The sequence below is a fragment of the Papaver somniferum genome, chromosome 8 (assembly GCF_003573695.1).
Source record: "Papaver somniferum cultivar HN1 chromosome 8, ASM357369v1, whole genome shotgun sequence".
In the NCBI taxonomy this organism is placed as follows: domain Eukaryota; kingdom Viridiplantae; phylum Streptophyta; class Magnoliopsida; order Ranunculales; family Papaveraceae; genus Papaver; species Papaver somniferum.
In genome coordinates, this window is record NC_039365.1 from 63597734 (window position 1) to 63616346 (window position 18613).

General features: G+C 37.4%; 1 pseudogene; it reads left to right on the forward strand.

Annotated features, from left to right (window-relative positions):
• Nucleotides 1-16371: 16371 nt before the first annotated feature.
• On the forward strand, nucleotides 16372-16471 carry LOC113307124 (annotated as a pseudogene).
• Nucleotides 16472-18613: the final 2142 nt, after the last annotated feature.

Sequence of the window (18613 nt, forward strand, 5' to 3'; positions counted from 1 at the left end):
AATGCATTGAGAAAAAAGTACCACCTGAACTAAAAATCCTTCACCAAGAGCAGCATGAACAAAGATTTCAATATATAATTTTTCCTCCTCTGAAACGTGAGACCCATCTGATCTAAGAAACTACTGAAACAAAACTTTTTAAGATTTGAAATTTGTAATTTAAAGATGATTCCTTCAAAACATAGTGCACATACACTAGTTTCATAAACATACACCTAACTGGGAGGACTTGAATTTTAACACACACAGATGCACATACACTGGAACATGGAAAAAAAGCTATGAATTACTTACTTTAAGATGCTAACCATACCTGGAACAAGGTTGGGATAAATTTTTATTGCTTTTAAGACAAAGGGTTAAAAAATTGGAAATTTTTGAAAAGGAAAATATTGACCTAGATGTTGCAACCAACAGAGGGCTCAAAGAAACAAGGAAAACAAGAGGGGATGCTCAAGAACCCAATTACACCAGGGCGACCATTCAGGACTTTTAACAAACAACATATAGGCAATAAAGATAAACCAGACCCAATTAACATTGGGAATTCAGGAAAATTAAGATGGATTGCATAACTCAAATCCATCGACCCAATCGTTATTGGGATACAATTAGCTAATTAACCTATCACATTTCCAAAGACCTAATAAAAAGAATGGGGAAATGCAACCTTAAGGATATCAGACCATAGGTAGAATCAAACTTCTAAACCCCCATTGTTTTGTATCAGAAGCTACCATACTAACAACAACCTAAAAAGGGGAGAAGCACCAAAAGAGATCGAAGCATCTAAGCAGGTCAGAAACAACTTAGAACAAACAACGTTTTGAAAGAAAAATCTCAGATCTCCTGTTGTTGTACCCACAAATAACCTAGAAGTGGATATGAGATTCGATCAAAAACATAAACAAGAGCAACAATCCAAGGGAAGACCCTTGTCAATTAAAACCACAGCTTGTGTTCTCCCCTGAATTGAAGAGAAAATAAATTATAAAACATGAAAAAAATATTTTTAAAAAGTACGTTTCCTTCACCTCTATGTTAATCAAAAACATTCAGATTCGCTCCTCATAGATCATGACCCGTTTAAACACCTGAAGGTTAGCCTAGAGATTACTCTTACATAAAGGAAGAGTAGAATAACTATTTTTATTTTTATTTTCTCAGAATAGAAGCACTATTTCAGAGGGTGACATAGCATATTAAAAAATAGGCAACTTTACCTTGGTGTTGCATTCATACTTTGATCATCAAACTATGCATTCATACTTTACTAAAGTAAATTGAGCTAGCCCATAGGCCCATTGCAACACGATGCAATATTAACGCATGTTGTGTAACAACATCTAAGGCAGGCATATAACGCTTGGTAGATATGATACATGCCTTAATAATCTTCGTATGACCATTCCGAATATGGTAATGTTTTTTTATTTAAGCATGCATTTTATTAAAGAGAGATTAGGTTACAATTTGACATGGGTATGTGGTACCCACGGAGTCATGGTAAACAATTTGACTGAGAAAAACAGGGATTGTCTGGTCCCAAATTTTGGTTGAGAAATTTCCCATTTGACTTTGATAGACACATTTTTGTGACCGAATTGTCCTCAATTTTCAGTATTGTTGGTACTCGATTTTCTACTTGTTATGGTGTTTTATGTGTTTGTAGGTATTTTTGGAAAATAAACATTTTTGGAAAATTCGGCTCGAAAAGTTGGTATAGGCACTAGGAGGACACATGTTAATCAGACTCTCAGTTTTGGATAAGGGGCACCCCAGGGAGCCAACTGCTAGTCGCACCCTGATGTAATTTGTAGATAGTGGTAAAAAGTGATTCGATTCTCGAACTTGTGAAGGATAACTTTAGACTTAAATTCAAAACTAAATAGAAAACTCATTAATAATTATAACAATCACTGACAAAGTTGGTATCAATATCAAAAGAACACTGAGGCTAAGATTCCACTATTTTCCAAGTTTATGGTGATTTAATCCAATCTTTGTATTCATGCAATTTTCTTGTTCAATTTGATTCTTACTATTGCAACAAGTAGATTTTCAAAAGCAATAATTGTAAATACCGATCATGAAGCATCAAGAGTCTATAAACTAAGCACACTCCATCAAAATAGATCACAATCACTCAAATAAAAATCATATTCAATAATAGTTCAAGGCAAATAATCATAATAATAATTACAATAAATTAAATAAAATATATTATACCACTTTTTGTTGGAAAAATAGCTTCCTCTATCGCCTCAGCAATGGGGTTTAACTCCTCATATCAAAAATAGGTTCAAAATAATAAATCATGGCTCAAAAGGTGTTTTTATTGAAGAGAATATATAAAACAGCAAATCTGCAACGGTGTATAGATGTTACAAAAATCACCGTTACAGTTGGTGTTGCAATACTGAAGATATACGTTACTAATCAACTGTTACAGGATCAGAAATTTAAGACCCTAAAATACTACTGTCCTTCACAGCTTAATGTCCTTCAACTTAGGGTTCTTGAGAACGACACTTTCTATATGCCGTCTGCAACTCTTCTTCTTCCTATTCTCTGTTGCTGCTGCAACTCCACCTGTAGCGTGATTCTCTGCCTCTAAACCTACCCCCAAACTCCCGATACCCCTTTGATACTCTCCTCTAGTATTTATATACACAAAAAGTTATTAAATCCCGATAAATCTTCCCTTTTTCTTTCTCCACAAGACACGGTCTTTCCTTCCTTTGCTGCTTCACCTTACACGTTTCTGGATTGTTTTAAACCTCCCAAATTGTCTCTGTGATGTAATAAAATCTTATGGGATACATATCTTCCCTTTTAATCCCACGTAACTTCCATGTAGAATCAAACAGGATCGGGTTTACTTCCATGTTTCTGTAGATATTTTTCTTCCATATTGTTTTTGATAACTTCCAAAACTACGGAGATTTGATATCTTTTTTTTTCTCGTCTTCCAACCACCTTCCCTGTTTCATCCAACTAGGCCTATATGTACCCAAATCCACAAAGAAACCCGAGATACCATTGCTAGAACCCAATACAGTGAAGTACGCTGTTACTGGAATTTCAAACCATATTTCCCCCCTATTTGCTAACTTTGAACCATGAAGAAGAAGGGCGCCCCCTATCCAGAGTAGGGGTGCCATTAGCAGCTGCCTTAAGGGGTGTCATGGGGGTTCCCCTTATCTAAACCGAGGGTCCGAATAGCAAGTGTCCTCCGGGTGCTTTTCGACAACTTTTCGAGCCAATTTTTTCCAAAAATGTTTATTGGCCAAAAATACCTACAAATAAATAAAACACCATAATAAGTACAAAAATGAGCCCTAACAATATATAGAATCGAGACAAATCGGACACAAAAATGTGTCTATCAAATACCCCCAAACCTATTATTTGCTAGTCCTCGAGCAAAAATAAAATAGAAATAAAATCCTAACTCACTGTCGCAGGTATCGTCGATTGCATTTAGCTATGCAATAACCCTTTAAACCCCTAGGTGTCCTTAGTGGCGGAGTGTTGTCTCCGGAGGGCTTACCAGAGGTATACCCACAAAACCTTTATACTCCAGACCCTAGCTATCTACACAGAACCTTGGAAGGCACTAAAGAATCTCCTTGGTTGGCATACTTATTGACTACAGGAGGAAGTACCCTGATGCGAAATTCCAATTGTTGTACACGAGTTTGCACTCAAGCATACTAAAATTCATATATAAGTGACAGATCTCTACTCAGATAGTTGCACTATGGACATCAATATCCGGAGTCGAAACTAATCACATGGATAGATCAAGAAGATGGGTATAGAGAAAAACATAGATGGTTTTGATGTTTACTAGGTGAACGGTGTTTCTCATATCTGTCTGAAGGCCTCCGCTAAAATGAACCTATCCTAATGGGCTGAGATACTAGTCTGACTAATATCAACACACTGGCATATACAAGGGAACCAGTGATTGATAATCCTAACTCTAGGTCAACACACTGGCATATACAAGGGTTTCAGTGGTCGACTTTATTGAATTTATTCCAGTTGGTCTGGTCTCAATTTTTTTTTTTTTTGGTATCTCAATCACTCTAATTCACCCTAGCATTGGTAACAACTTGAATCGTGAGACCCACCTAATCACTTAGAGAAACATAGTTTAAGAACAAAACAAAACAAAATAAAAACAGAAGTGAAAAGGACTCAACGAGATATGGTGAAACTATCATGTTATTTCTAACACCTGAGCTCTGTGCTTTTACGAATAGACTCTTTAGATGTTGCCATCTAGTCAGATTGGTTCCTCAATTCCTACAACCAAAATGCTTCCATCCACTTAGATTGGTTAGTGCCATCCTTAATAGGGATAAATTTCTAGGCTCTGGAGTTTATTTATTGCAACGAAAAGGTAACAAAAAGTTCTACCCCACCCCCAAACTTAAATCTAACATTGTCCTCAATGTTTCTAATTAAAGAACAATACCAAAAATATAAGTAACATGAGGAAATAGTAAAGAGAGAAGTCGGAAAGATAGTACCTGGGTGAAGAGTAACCAAAAACCTACAAAAATATTATACAACATACAAAATCGCCTCGATGGTTGATAGACACATTTTTGTGTCTTCTTTGTCCTCAATGTCTGTATTGTTGGAACTCTATTTTTGTACTAATATTGTGTTTTTATGTATTTTTAGGAAATAAACATTTTTGGAAAATTCGGCTCGAAAAGTTGATTTTGGCACCCGGAGGACAAGTGTTATTCAGACTCTCGCTTTTGGATAAGGGGTAACCTAATTACTAAGGGACACCCCCAGGTCACCCCCAAGGCATCTGCTTTTCGCACCCCAGTTCAGGATAGGGGGCATATCATCTTCAACATTCAAATTCGTGTTTTGGCGGGAAAACCATTTTCACTCCTGACAGATTTTCAATCAGCAAAATGAAGGTGTTTTAGTGCGATTCGATCGCTGAAAATTGGTGAGATGTTGTGATTTAACATGGAAAAGATGTTGTGAGTGTTCTCTTAGCTCAAATTTGGCTAGAATTGGCTATCCAATTCACGGGCTCAAAACAGGTAAAACACATGCAGAAGAGTTTCTCTACGACTTCTGGAAGATTTTGTGTGTGTTCTGCTCGTGTTTCATGCATCGAGCAACCTGTTGGAGCATGTGTAATCGAATTGGAGCGTGCTGGACCATAGAAAATGCGTGAAAAGCTAAAACAGGAAAGAAAATATCCGAAAATATTTTCTTTCACTGCCGAGGATTTGTGGAGTTATGGAGGAGATTCGATGCATGCTTCGGGTTTAAATAGAGTCCTTGGAGGTCAGAGAAAGGGTGTCGAGAGTTTGGGGTCGACTGGGAGACCACAGGGAGGTTGCAGAGGAGAAGACAAGAACTGCAGGAAAGTTTCCTGCTGCTGTTGAAGAAGAAGGAGAAGACGAAGAACAGACGCCCCAGGATCGTCGTTCTTCAACAGTGTCAACAACAGCTAAGTATCGTTGTTTTACAGCAGTAAACTTCTATCGTTGATTTCTGGACGCCTTTTGTGGGTCGTAGATTCCCTGTTTTATACTTTTTCACTTTTTTAATCAAATTTTGAGCATCAATTATGTATTTTGAGAACATGATTAATATGACGAGTTAAACCCCAAGCACTGGGACGACGGAGGAGGCCGTGTTTCATCCATGTGGTAATTTAAATTAATTCTTTATTTACTTTTTGCACCAATTTTAATTGAATTAAGATTTTAATTAATTATTTGTGATTTTATTTGATGGAGCATGCTTAGTCTTAGGGATTCTTGATGCGCCATGCTCATAAAATACAAGTAATATTTTATAGAATCTACTTTGGCAAAGAATAGAGTTAATATTTGTTTTGTTTTGAACTATAATCGCCTAGAATTAAATTCTGAACCACTTGAAAATGAAAAATGGCCGAATCTTTAGTCCCAGTTTCTCGCACCAGTGTTAACATTTTTATTGTATATATTTATCTTTTTTATTAAGTTTAAAAAATTATCATTCACAAGTCCGAGAGTTTGAACCTCAATACTACAACCCACGAAAAATTATAATCATTTTGGCGCCGCTGCAGGGGATTTGTGCTTAGGTAGAATTTTTAGGTTTTTATTATTTTTTATTATTCCATTTGTTCTTTTTACGTTTCTTTTTGTTTCTTTGATTTACAGGTTCGAATTGGAATACTAAGGACTTGGGAACAAAAAGCTTAAAGCTAAAAGCTAAAAGAGAAGAAAAAAAAAAGACATAATTTTTTTTTAGGATTTGTAAATAGGCTTTATTTTTCATAATTTTTGTAATTTTTGGACTTTTTATTTGGACTTTATTCTGGACAATTGGACTTTATTCTTTTTTTAACCCTACGGAAGTGTATTATTAAAAAAAAAAAATTTTTTATATAAACTGTGTGCAGGGAAGGACGACGATTACTATATCGTCTCGGCCCCTCGGGTTCGTACATGACATAGGAGTCGTGGCCCGAGTCGACTACAACAGTTCTTCGCCCGTCTGGTACGGGAGGTAAACTTCTAAACACTCGCGAATCTCCTGTAAGCGAGTTACTGTATTCCTTAAGGTGATTCATTGATTGAGGACGAATTTGGACTTTTTTTAAAATTCCTAGTAAAGGGCAAGGCCTGGCCAAATTAAGATAAGGACTCGGATTTCATCACAGTTTCCTTCTTGCCCGCTTTAAGAAAACGAAACCAAACGCGAACCTAAGCTTAAAATTTTGACTAGAACGAGACCTATAGGGTAACGAGCTTAGTAGGAAAGTCGTTCGAAAAATATTGGTTACTCTTTTAACATACTTCGAAGTTCATTATGGTTTCTGTGAGTTGAATGCGTGATTGCGCCGCCTTGTGATAGCGGTGAGTCCTTGGGTATCAAAGCTCCACTGAGCTTCCCTCGCCTCAATTCAACTTACTTTGACTCGGATTGATCCCAGAGGGGTTTGCTTAAATTGTAACGAATTCCCTTTCGGAGGATTAGAAGCTGGTCTAGAAACAATCTAAGTGGAGCCATCATGCTTGTTGTTTGCTAGATTTTATAGGTTTGATTTGGTCGAGTCAGCCTTGTTTGTGATTGTGTAGAATTCCCTTGCAATTAAGAATGTCTAACTGGTATGATAGAAGCCAATACAATGATTATCGACCTGAATTTGAATATGGACATCATCCTTTTTATGACCATGTTGGGAATAGTGGTTGGGAACGCCATCCTTTGGAAGGATATGGGTCATACCCTGGTGAGCCCAATTACTATCCACACATGCATCAGTCTTACGAGCAAGAAGATTATAGTATTAGTTCTTCGTCTCTAGAGGATACAATCAAACTATTGAAAAGTAGTCCTTTTTATGATCCCTCTGTTCCTATTCCTCCTTTAGAAGAGTCCCTCAGGAAGTTAGCTGAGTCGACGCGTAAGTTAGTTGAGATGAATAGTATCATTATAGACGAAAGAAATACAATAATGAGTAAACCTTCTTTAGAAGACCACCTCAAGCGGATAGCTGAGACGAACGAAAGAATTGCTCGAAATTACTTGAATTGCCAATATAGTGTATCCAATAATACCCTTGAGAATGAAGATAGTTATTTACATAATCAAGATGACAAGGTTAGAATTGGTAGCACTACTTGTTTTGATGAGGTTCGATCTTTTCATGTTATTATGATGAGGATAGTGTTGATGGAGAATCATACTTATGTAGGAATAGTGATCAGGAAATGGTTACTCCAATTGAGCTTTACAATGATAATATTATTTCTAGTTCAAATCCAAATAATTTTAATAATTATTCACCTATTCAAAAGGACGAGGATTTGACTAGAGATACCCTCGTTTTAGACGATGTAGTATTTCCTGTTTACAAAGCCGATAATGATTTAGAGGAACGAGTTTATTCTGAGAATAATGTTTTAGAGTCTAGCGATTTAGAAACAATAGTCTTAGACGAAAAAGATGAACTCGTAGAGCTTTTAAATATGAGTGAGGATGCATCACCTGAGTATAACCTAACAGAAGCAATTGACTATTTTCAGGATTCCAATGATCTAGAAATTAAGGAAATTGTAGCTAGTCTATCTAGAGATACCCAAAAATCTAAGTTTGGGGGTGATTATCATTATCCTTGTGCCATACCTTTAGCTCTTACAGAGATCCCTCATTTTGGACTTGATATCTCTGCCTCGACAATTTTACAATATTACCTTCATACTCGTTTTCCCGAACCTAATGATGTCCAGGAAGAAGTTCAGTCGTTAGAAACCCATCCTCTGGTTGATGTGGTTTGCCCAGGCTATGATCCCCAGATTGACTTTGTTTTCCCACCAAATAGTTTTCTTCCAACTGTGGGAACGTTTATATTCCAAATGTGTCGAATATTAAGTTGTGAGACTAAACCTAAATGCTTTAGGAAATTAGAATCGACACATTTGCTTAAGAATGACCACTACTCTCATTGTGGTAAATTATGTAAGTCAAATCTTATTGACTTAGAGGATCCTCAGTTATTTAGGTTATTATTGTGCGCCTCTAAGATCATATTTGAGTTTTTCCAGACTCTAGGACCTGATGATTCGGATCCCACCTATGAAGAAACGCAGCCAATGAAAATTTTCTATTTAGACCCTTTCATAGAACCTGAACCACAATTAGATATAAATTTCTTAATCAGGAAACTAAGTAAGGGTATGCTAATCTTGTTCACTTTCTTGGTTCATTGCAGTTTCCTTTGGTCAGCTCTATTTAGTTTTGAAGACCCACAGTTATTTCGACTGTTACTTTATGGTTCGAGCTGACTAATCCTTTCCTAAGTCTGGCTGAAGACTTTAAACTTAGCACTTCTTGGGAGGTATCCCATGCTCATGCAACACGGTAATATCTTTCCTTAACTCTTTCTCTTCAAATGGTAACAGTTTCTCCTTGTTCATGCTTTTAGTTTCATCTTTAGAACATTGAGGACAATGTTAGATTTAAGTTTGTGGGTATGGGAGAAACTTTTTAGTTGCAATTATTAAACTCCAGAGCCTAGAAATTTATGCCTATTAAGGTTTGCACTAACCAATCTAAGTGGATGGGAACATCTTGGTTGTAGGAGTTGAGGAACCAATCTGATTAGATGGAAACATCTATAGAGTCTATTCATAAAAGCACAGAGCTCAGGTGTTAGAAATAACATGATAGTTGCACCATATCTCGTTGAGTCCTTTACATTTCTTTCTTTCATTTTATTTTTTCATTTTATTTTTTCATTTTAAACTATGTTTCTCTAAGTGATTAGGTGGGGCACACGATTCAAGTTGTTACCACTGCTAGGATGAATTAGAGTGACTGAGTTACTAAAAAAAAAGAAACCGGACCAGTTAGACCAATCGGAATAAGTATTAACACTTGGATAGCAATATGCGTGTGTTCTCCCTGTTTCCGTCGCCTAAGCAAGCGTGGAATGCAGGACCAGTGGGAACTATCGTGTAATCTGCTGACAAGAAGCATGCGCTTGGATCAAAAAGATCTATTCATGCCGTTAAGTTAAAAAAAAAAATGGTTATTGTTATGTGTAGTCAACTGCTGGTTCCCTTGTATTTGCCAGTTTGTTGATCTAGATTTAAGTTATTGACCATTGGTTCCCTTGTATATGCCAGTTGTGTTGATATTAGTCAGACCGGTATCTCAGTCCATTAGGATAGGTTCATTCTGGCAGTGGACTTCAGACAGATATGTGAAACATCGATCATTTGGTTAACATCAAAACCATCTACATTTTTCTATTTCCATCTCCTTTTTCTATCCATATGATTAGTTTGACTCCGAATATGATGTCCATAGTGCAACTATCTGAGTAGAGCTCTGTCACTTTATATGAATTTTAGTATGCTTGAGTGTAAACTCGTGTACATCAATTGGAATTTTGCATCAGGGTACTTCCTCCTGTAGTCAGTGATTGTAAGCCAACCAAGGAGATTCTTTAGTGCCTTCCAAGGTTCGACATAGATAGCTAGGGTTTGGAGTATGAAGGTTTTGTGGGTACACCTCTGGTAAACCCTCCGGAGACAACACTCCGCCACTAGGGCCACCTAGTGGTTTAACGGCTTACTGCACGTGCTAAGTGTAGTCATTTTATTTTTTAGATTAGATTTGCTCGAGGACTAGCAAATAATAGGTTTGGGGGTATTTGATAGACACATTTTTGTGCCTACTTTGTCCTCAATGTCTGTATTGTTGGAACTCTATTTTGTACTAATATTGCGTTTTTATGTATTTTTAGGAAATAAACATTTTTGGAAAATTCGGCTCGAAAAGTTGATTTTGGCACCCGGAGGACAAGTGTTATTCGGAATCTCGCTTTTGGATAAGGGGTAACCTAATTACTAAGGGGCACCCACAGGTCACCCCCAAGGCATCTGCTATTCGCACCCTAGTTCAGGATAGGGAGCATATCATCTTCAACATTCAAATTCGTGTTTTGGCGGGAAAACCATTTTCACTCCTGACAGATTTTCAATCAGCAAAATGAAGGTATTCTAGTGCGATTCAATCGCTGAAAATTGGTGAGAAGTTGTGATTTAACATGGAAAAGATGTTGTGAGTGTTCTCTTAGCTCAAATTTGGCTAGAATTGGCTATCCAATTCACGGTCTCAAAACAGGTAAAACACATGCAGAAGAGTTTCTCTACGACTTCTGGAAGATTTTGTGTTGTTCTGCTCGTGTTTCATGCATCGAGCAACCTGTTGGAGCATGTGTAATCGAATTGGAGCGTGCTGGACCAGAGAAAACGCGTGAAAAGCTAAAACATGAAAGAAAATATCCGAAAATATTTTCTTTCACTGCCGAGGATTTGTGGAGTTATGGAGGAGATTCGATGCATGCTTCGGGTTTAAATATAGTCCTTGGAGGTCAGAGAAAGGGTGTCGAGAGTTTGGGGTCGATTGGGAGACCACATGGAGGTTGCAGAGGCGAAGAGAAGAACTGCAGGAAAGTTTCCTGCTGCTGTTGAAGAAGAAGGAGAAGACGAAGAACAGACGCCCCAGGACCGTCGTTCTTCAACAGTGTCAACAACAGCTAAGTATCGTTGTTTTACAGCAGTAAACTTCTATCGTTGATTTCTGGACGCCTTTTGTGGGTCGTAGATTCATTGTTTTATACTTTTTCACTCTTTTAATCAAATTTTGAGCATCAGTTATGTATTTTGAGAACATGATTAATATGACGAGTTAAACCCCAAGCACTGGGACGACGGAGGAGGCCGTGTTTCATCCATGTGGTAATTTAAATTAATTCTTTATTTACTTTTTACACCAATTTTAATTGAATTAAGATTTTAATTAATTATTTGTGATTTTATTTGATGGAGCATGCTTAGTCTTAGGGATTCTTGATGCGCCATGCTCATAAAATACAAGTAATATTTTATAGAATCTACTTTGGCAAAGAATAGAGTTAATATTTGTTTTGTTTTGAACTATAATTGCCTAGAATTAAATTCTGAACCACTTGAAAATGAAAAATGGTCGAATCTTTAGTCCCAGTTTCTCGCACCAGTGTTAATATTTTTATTGTATATATTTATCTTTTTTATTAAGTTTAAAAAATTATCCTTCACAAGTCCGAGAGTTTGAACCTCATTACTACAACCCACGAAAAATTATAATCAATGGTCAATCAAGGTAAACAGGGTCCTCCAGAGGGACCTCCTCAACATCACCTGTAGGAAAAGGCTCTAAAAATGGATTCAATCGCTGACCGTTAACCTTCGAAGAACTACTACCATCTGGTGTCTCAATCTCAACAGCGCCATGAGGAAAAACAGTACGGACCACAAAATGACCGGTCCACCGAGAGCGCAACTTCCCGTGGAATAGATGCAAACGAGTGTCATACAGAAGAACTTTTTGACCTGGAGAAAATGACTTTAGTAAAATATTCCTATCATGCACAAGTTTCATTTTGTTCTTATACTCCTTAGCACTATCGTATGCATCTCTACGAATCTCGTCCAACTCATTGAGCTAGAGCTTTCTTTGAGCTCCTGCCTTGAAGTGAAAAGTTTAAGTTCTTAATATCCCAATAGGCTCGATGCTCTAACTCAACAGGCATGTGACATTCCTTGCCAAACACTAAACGATAAGGTGACATTCCAATGGGTGTCTTAAACGCAGTACGGTAAGCCCATAAGGCATCAGTAAGCCTCGACGACCCGTATTTCCTATTTGGATTAACCGTTTTCTCTAGAATACGTTTAATTTCCCTATTGGAAACCTCTACCTGACCACTAGTCTGAGGGTGATATGGGGTTGCTACTTTATGGGTAATACCGTATTGTTTCATTAAAAGAGCAAACGGTCTATTACAAAAGTGTGAACCTCCATCACTAATTATAGCTCGCGACGTACCAAAACGTGTAAGTATATTCTCTTTTAAAAAATGGACTACGACCCCGTGGTCATTCGTTTTACACAGAACCGTCTCAACCCACTTAGACACATAGTCTACAGTAACAAGTATGTAAACATAACCAAACGAAATAGGAAATGGACCCATAAAATCAATGCCCCACACATCAAAGACCTCAATCACTAAAATAGGGTTCAAAGGCATCATATTTCTACGGGAAATGGTTCCTAACTTCTGGCAACGCTCACAAGAAACACAATGACTATGGGAATCTTTAAACAACGAAGGCCAGTAAAATCCATACTGCAAAATCTTAGCAGCAGTCTTCTTAGCACTAAAATGACCCCCACATGCATGTTCATGACAAAAGGAGATAATACTAGACTGGTCACTCTCAGATACACATCTCCTAATAATCTGGTCCGGACAATACTTAAACAGATAAGGATCATCCCAAAAGAAATGCTTAACCTCGGCTAAAAACCTAGAATGATCTTGTTTACCCCAATGTTGAGGGGTTCGACCAGTAACAAGATAATTCACTATATTTGCATACCAAGGTGATTGGGAAACATAGAACAATTGTTCATCAAGAAAGCTATCCCTTATAGGAAGGGAATCACTAGGGGAACTAACAACTAGCCTAGACAAGTGGTCTGCTACTACATTTTCTGCACCCTTTTTGTCTCTAATGTCTGGGGAAAATTCCTGTAACAATAGGATCCATCTAATCAATCTAGGTTTGGTATCCTTCTTAGAGAAAAGGTATTTCAAAGTAGCATGATCTGTATAGATTATGATCTTAGAACCTAATAGGTAGGACCTAAACTTATCCAAGGCAAACACGATGGCTAAAAGTTCCTTCTCGGTAGTTGTGTAGTTCATTTGGGCATCATTCAGAGTTTTGCTAGCATAATAAATCACATGAAGTAATTTGTTTTCTCGTTGTCCTAAAACGACGCCTATAGCATAATCTGAAGAATCACACATAATCTCAAAGGGTAGGTTCCAGTTAGGTTCCTGGACTATCGGGGCAGTAGTGAGTAAAGTCTTAAGCTTCTCAAAAGCCTCTAAACAAGCATCATCAAAGACAAACTTAACATCTTTAGCAAGCAAATTGCAAAGAGGTCTAGAAATCAAGTCTTAATAAGGTCAACTTTGGCTTTTTCTACCTCTATACCCTTTGAAGAGACGATGTGCCCTAACACAATTCCTGATTTAACCATGAAATGGAATTTTTCCCAATTAAGCACTAAATTTTTTTTCCTTACACCTAGTCAACACTAATGTCAAATGATGCAAGCACTCATCGAAAGATGAACCAAACACTGAAAAATCATCCATAAAGACCTCTAAGAACCGTTCTACCATATAAGAAAATATGCTCATCATACAACGCTGAAAAGTTGCAGGGGCATTACATAGCCCGAAAGGCATGCGTCTATACGCAAAGGTACCAAAGGGACAAATAAAGTGGTTTTATCTTGGTTTTCTGGGGCAATAACGATCTGATTATAACCGGAGTAGCCATCTAAGAAGCAATGGTGACTATGTCCAGCTAATCGCTCTAGCATTTGGTCGATAAAAGGAAGGGGAAGTGATCCTTCCTTGTGACCTTGTTCAATTTTCTATAGTCAATACACACACGCCATCCCGTGGTCACTCGGGTTGGGATTAATTCATTATTATCATTCTGGACTACAGTGATACCTGATTTCTTGGGGACAACCTGAACAGGGCTGACCCACTTACTGTCTGAAATTGGGTAAATAATACCCGTATCTAACAACTTAAGCACCTCTTTTCGAACTACCTCTTTCATGTTAGGGTTCAGTCGACGTTGAATCTCCCTAGAAGGTTTGGAGTCTTCCTCTAAATGAATCTGATGCATACACATAGTAGGACTTATACCCTTAATGTCTGCTATAGTCCATCCTAAAGCTTCCTTATTGTCTTGAAGTACATTTACTAGCCTACTTTCCTGATCACTATCCAAATCGGAAGCTACAATCACAGGTAAAATCTCAGATGGGCCTAAAAACACATACTTTAGAGTATCGGGTAGTGGTTTAAGGTCCAACTTTGGGGGCTCTTCTAAAGAAGGAATTAGGGTAGTCTTAGAAACTGGCAACGGTTCGAACCTAGCTTTCCATCTATCAGTGTCTAACACAGGGGTAGAATCTAATAGAGCATTCACCTGTTCAATAGTGCTATCGTCGTCAAAATCTAAACCAAAATGGGATAAACAACTTTCTAATGGGTCTTCAGACAAAATTTTTGGTAATGACTCCTGAACTAAGGCTTCTATCGTGTTCACCTCTTCAGCACATGTGTCATCTAGCTCATGAGGTTGCTTACTGACATTAAAAATGTTCATCTCCATAGTCATATTACCAAAAGATAAAATCATCACACCATTTCGACAGTTAATGATCGCATTAGACGTAGCTAAAAATGGGCGACCTAAAATCACAGGTATATGGTTCTCTGGGTCAGGGATAGGTTGGGTATCTAGGACCACGAAATCCACTGGATAAATAAACTTGTCGACCTCAATAAGAACATCCTCGATAACACCTCGAGGGATTTTAAATATGAGTAGGTTTCATTTCACCAAGTCCTAGCTGTAAGTATACATGGAATGGCAGTAAGTTCACACTGGCTCCTAACTCAAGTAAAGATTTTTCTACCCGGAAGTTACCTATTGTGCAAGCAATGGTAGGAGAACCTGGGTCTTTGTACTTTGGAGTTGTGGTGTTCTGAATGATTGAACTTACGTGACTAGCTAAAAAGGCTTTCTTATGGACGCTAAGTTTTCGCTTTCGCGTACACATATCCTTAAGGAACTTGGCATAAGCAGGAATTTTCCTAATTGCATCTAATAAGGGAAGGTTTATGGTAACTTTCTTAAAAACCTCCACTATGTCATTAAAGTTCGATTCCTTCTTTGTTGGTACTAATAGCTGAGGAAATGGGGCTCTAGGCATAAAATCAGACCTTTCAGGAACCGAATTCACATCATCAGAAACTTTATCAGTCTCTTCAGCTACTGGTCCTGATAGGTGAGATCCTGAGGGGTGAACTACAGTATGTTCACTATCGGGCATGGTTACCTTATTGTCTACAACTCTACCACTTCTAAGGGTTCTAACAGCATTCAATTGATTTGATGTTTTTGCACCTAATTCATGAACTCTTCTAGGGTTGGGTTGTGTTTGACTAGGAAACTTACCTTTTTCTCTCAAAGAATCACTTATCAGACAAACCTGGGTTTTTAACTCAGAAATAGCCTGACTATTTTCTTGTCCTATCCTGTTACTAGCTTGTAGGCTCTGTTCTACGGATAACTGAAATTTTGCAGTTTGCTGAGTTAACAAGGCGAGAGATTCCTCCAAACTTAGGATTTTCTTATCTGAATGATTCTGAAACTGAGCTAGTCTTGAAGGATTCTTAGTATAGCCAAAACCTGGGGGAGTATTAGAATTACTAAAATGACCTTGACTTTGGCCCTTAGACCACGAAAGGTTCGGATGGTTTCTCCAACCAGGATTATAGGTTTCCGAATATGGGTCAATCTTTTGACGGTTATCAAATCTAGTGTTATTATAAAGATCCTGCTCTTCAATATTCTGGCCTTCCCAAAAAGGCTCCACTCTACCACTAGTCCGGCCCACTTCGAAGGCTTCTAACCTTTTTGCTATAGCAGCAATTTTGGCATCTGATTCATAGCCTCCTTCTAACCTATTAACGTTTCCTATACTTAAAAGAATTTTTTTCTGGGGTGCCCTACTATTTTCCCATTGCTGGGTTTTTTCGGCGATTCATTCAATAATTCTATCGCCGCATCAACAGTTTGGTTTTCAAATCCACCAGTGCATAGAGACTCAACCATGGTCGTCTTGGAATAATCTAAACCCTCATAAAGGATCTGAACTAGCCTAACCTTTTCTAAACCATGATGAGGACACTGGGATAATAAATCATTGAACCTTTCCAAATGCCTATATAAAGATTCTCCCTCTTGTTGTGAAAATGTGCATATTTGCGTCCTAATATACGATGGTTTGTGGCTAGGGAAAAACTTATTGAAAAAGGAAGATGTAAGTTGTTCATATGTCTCAATTGACTCGGAGTCCAAACTATACAACCAAGACTTGGCCTTATCTTTCAGGGAAAATGGGAATAACCTAAGTTCAAAGCATCATCATCTAAGCCTCTTATCCTTAGAGTACTACAAATTTCCTCAAAATCCCTAACATGGTAATAAGGGTTTTCATTTTCTTTCCCTAAAAATATTGGGAGCATCTGTAAGGTCCCAGGTTTCAGTTCATAGGGTGCCTCCGTTTCAGCTAACTTAATACACGAAGGACGAGTAGTCCTAGCTGGATTCAACAAAGCTTTCAAAGTTGCCATTTTTGGCGCTATCGGAGCAACATGGATTCTCTCCTCAGTCAAAGGACGTTCAAAAACAGACTCTTCAAAAGTCGTACTTTCTAGATTAAGGTAATCGAGACGCTTCGAACTACTAGGTTTGCATTTAACAAATCTACCTAGTGCGTCTCTTTTACGTTCAGGCATATAGTAAAATTTTCTAAATTGGAAGGCTAAGCAAACAAAGATCAAGGACGACTCAACCAAATCAAACCTATTGATTTCTAGCAAACAAAAAGCATGATGGCTCCACTTAGATTGTTTCTAGACCAGCTTCTAATCCTTCGAACGGGAATTCGTTACAATTTAAGCAAACCCCTCTGAAATCAATCCGAGTTAACGTAAGTTGAATAGAGGCGAGGGAAGCTTGGTGGAGCTTTGATACCCAAGGCCTCACCAGTATTACAAGGTGGCGCAGTCACGCATTCAACTTACAGAAACCGTCAAGAACTTCGAAGTATGCTTAAAAGAGTAACCAATATTTTTTGAATGACTTTCCTGTTAAGCTCGTTACCCTATCGGTCTCGTTCTAGTCAAAATTTTAGGCTTAGGTTCGCGTAGGTTATGTGTTCCTAAAACGGGAAAGAATAGAACGATGATGAAATCCGAACCCTTATCTTGTATGGCCAGGCCTTGCCCTTTACTAGAAAGATAAATGTCCGTATTCAGTCCTCAACATATATGCATACGAAGGAGTCCATTAACTCGTTGACAAGGGATTCGCGAGTGTTTAGAATCTTACCTCCCGTTCCAGACGGGGGATGAATCGGTTGTAGTCGACTCGGGCTACTGACTCCGATGTCTAGTGTACGAACCCAAGGTGCAGAGACAATATCGTAATTGTCCTCCTTCTCTGCAAACAGTTTATATTTAAAGTACCCTTCCGTAGAGTAATAAAAAATAATGTCCCAAAGTCCAAAAGTCCAAAAAAAAAGTAAAGAAAAGTTACAAAAATAATAAACCTTAATACTTTTTTTTTTAAAAAAGAAAGAAAATAAACAAACCCTAAAATAAAATTGTCTTCTTTTCTGTTCTTTTTGCTTTAATCTTTAGCTCCAAGTCTCTATGAAATCACCAAACTCTTTGGCTCAGTTTTCTTTATGATCCAGAACCTGTAGACACAAGATAAATACCCAAAAACATAAAAAAGGACAAAAAATAAATAAAAAAATAAATAAATAAATAAATAAATAAATAAAAATAATTAAAAATAAAATAAAAAATATAAATCTAAAACCCTAAAAACAAGTCCGCTTCGGCGGCGCCAAAAATTGATGTAATTTGTAGATAGTGGTAAAAAGTGATTCGATTCTCGAACTTGTGAAGGATAACTTTAGACTTAAATTCAAAACTAAATAGAAACTCACTAATAATTATAACAATCACTGACAAAGTTGGTATCAATATTAAAAGAACACTGAGGCTAAGATTCCACTATTTTCCAAGTTTAAGGTGATTTAATCCAATCTTTGTATTCATGCAATTTTCTTGTTCAATTTGATTCTTACTATTGCAACAAATAGATTTTCAAAAGCAATAATTGTAAATACCAAGCATGAAGCATCAAGAGTCTATAAACTAAGCATACTCCATCAAAATAGATCACAATCACTCAAATAAAAATCATATTCAATAATAGTTCAAGGCAAATAATCATAATAATAATTGCAATTAATTAAATAAAATAGATTGTACCACTTTTTGTTGGAAAAATATCTTCCTCTATCGCCTCAGCAATGGGGTTTAGCTCCTCATATCAAA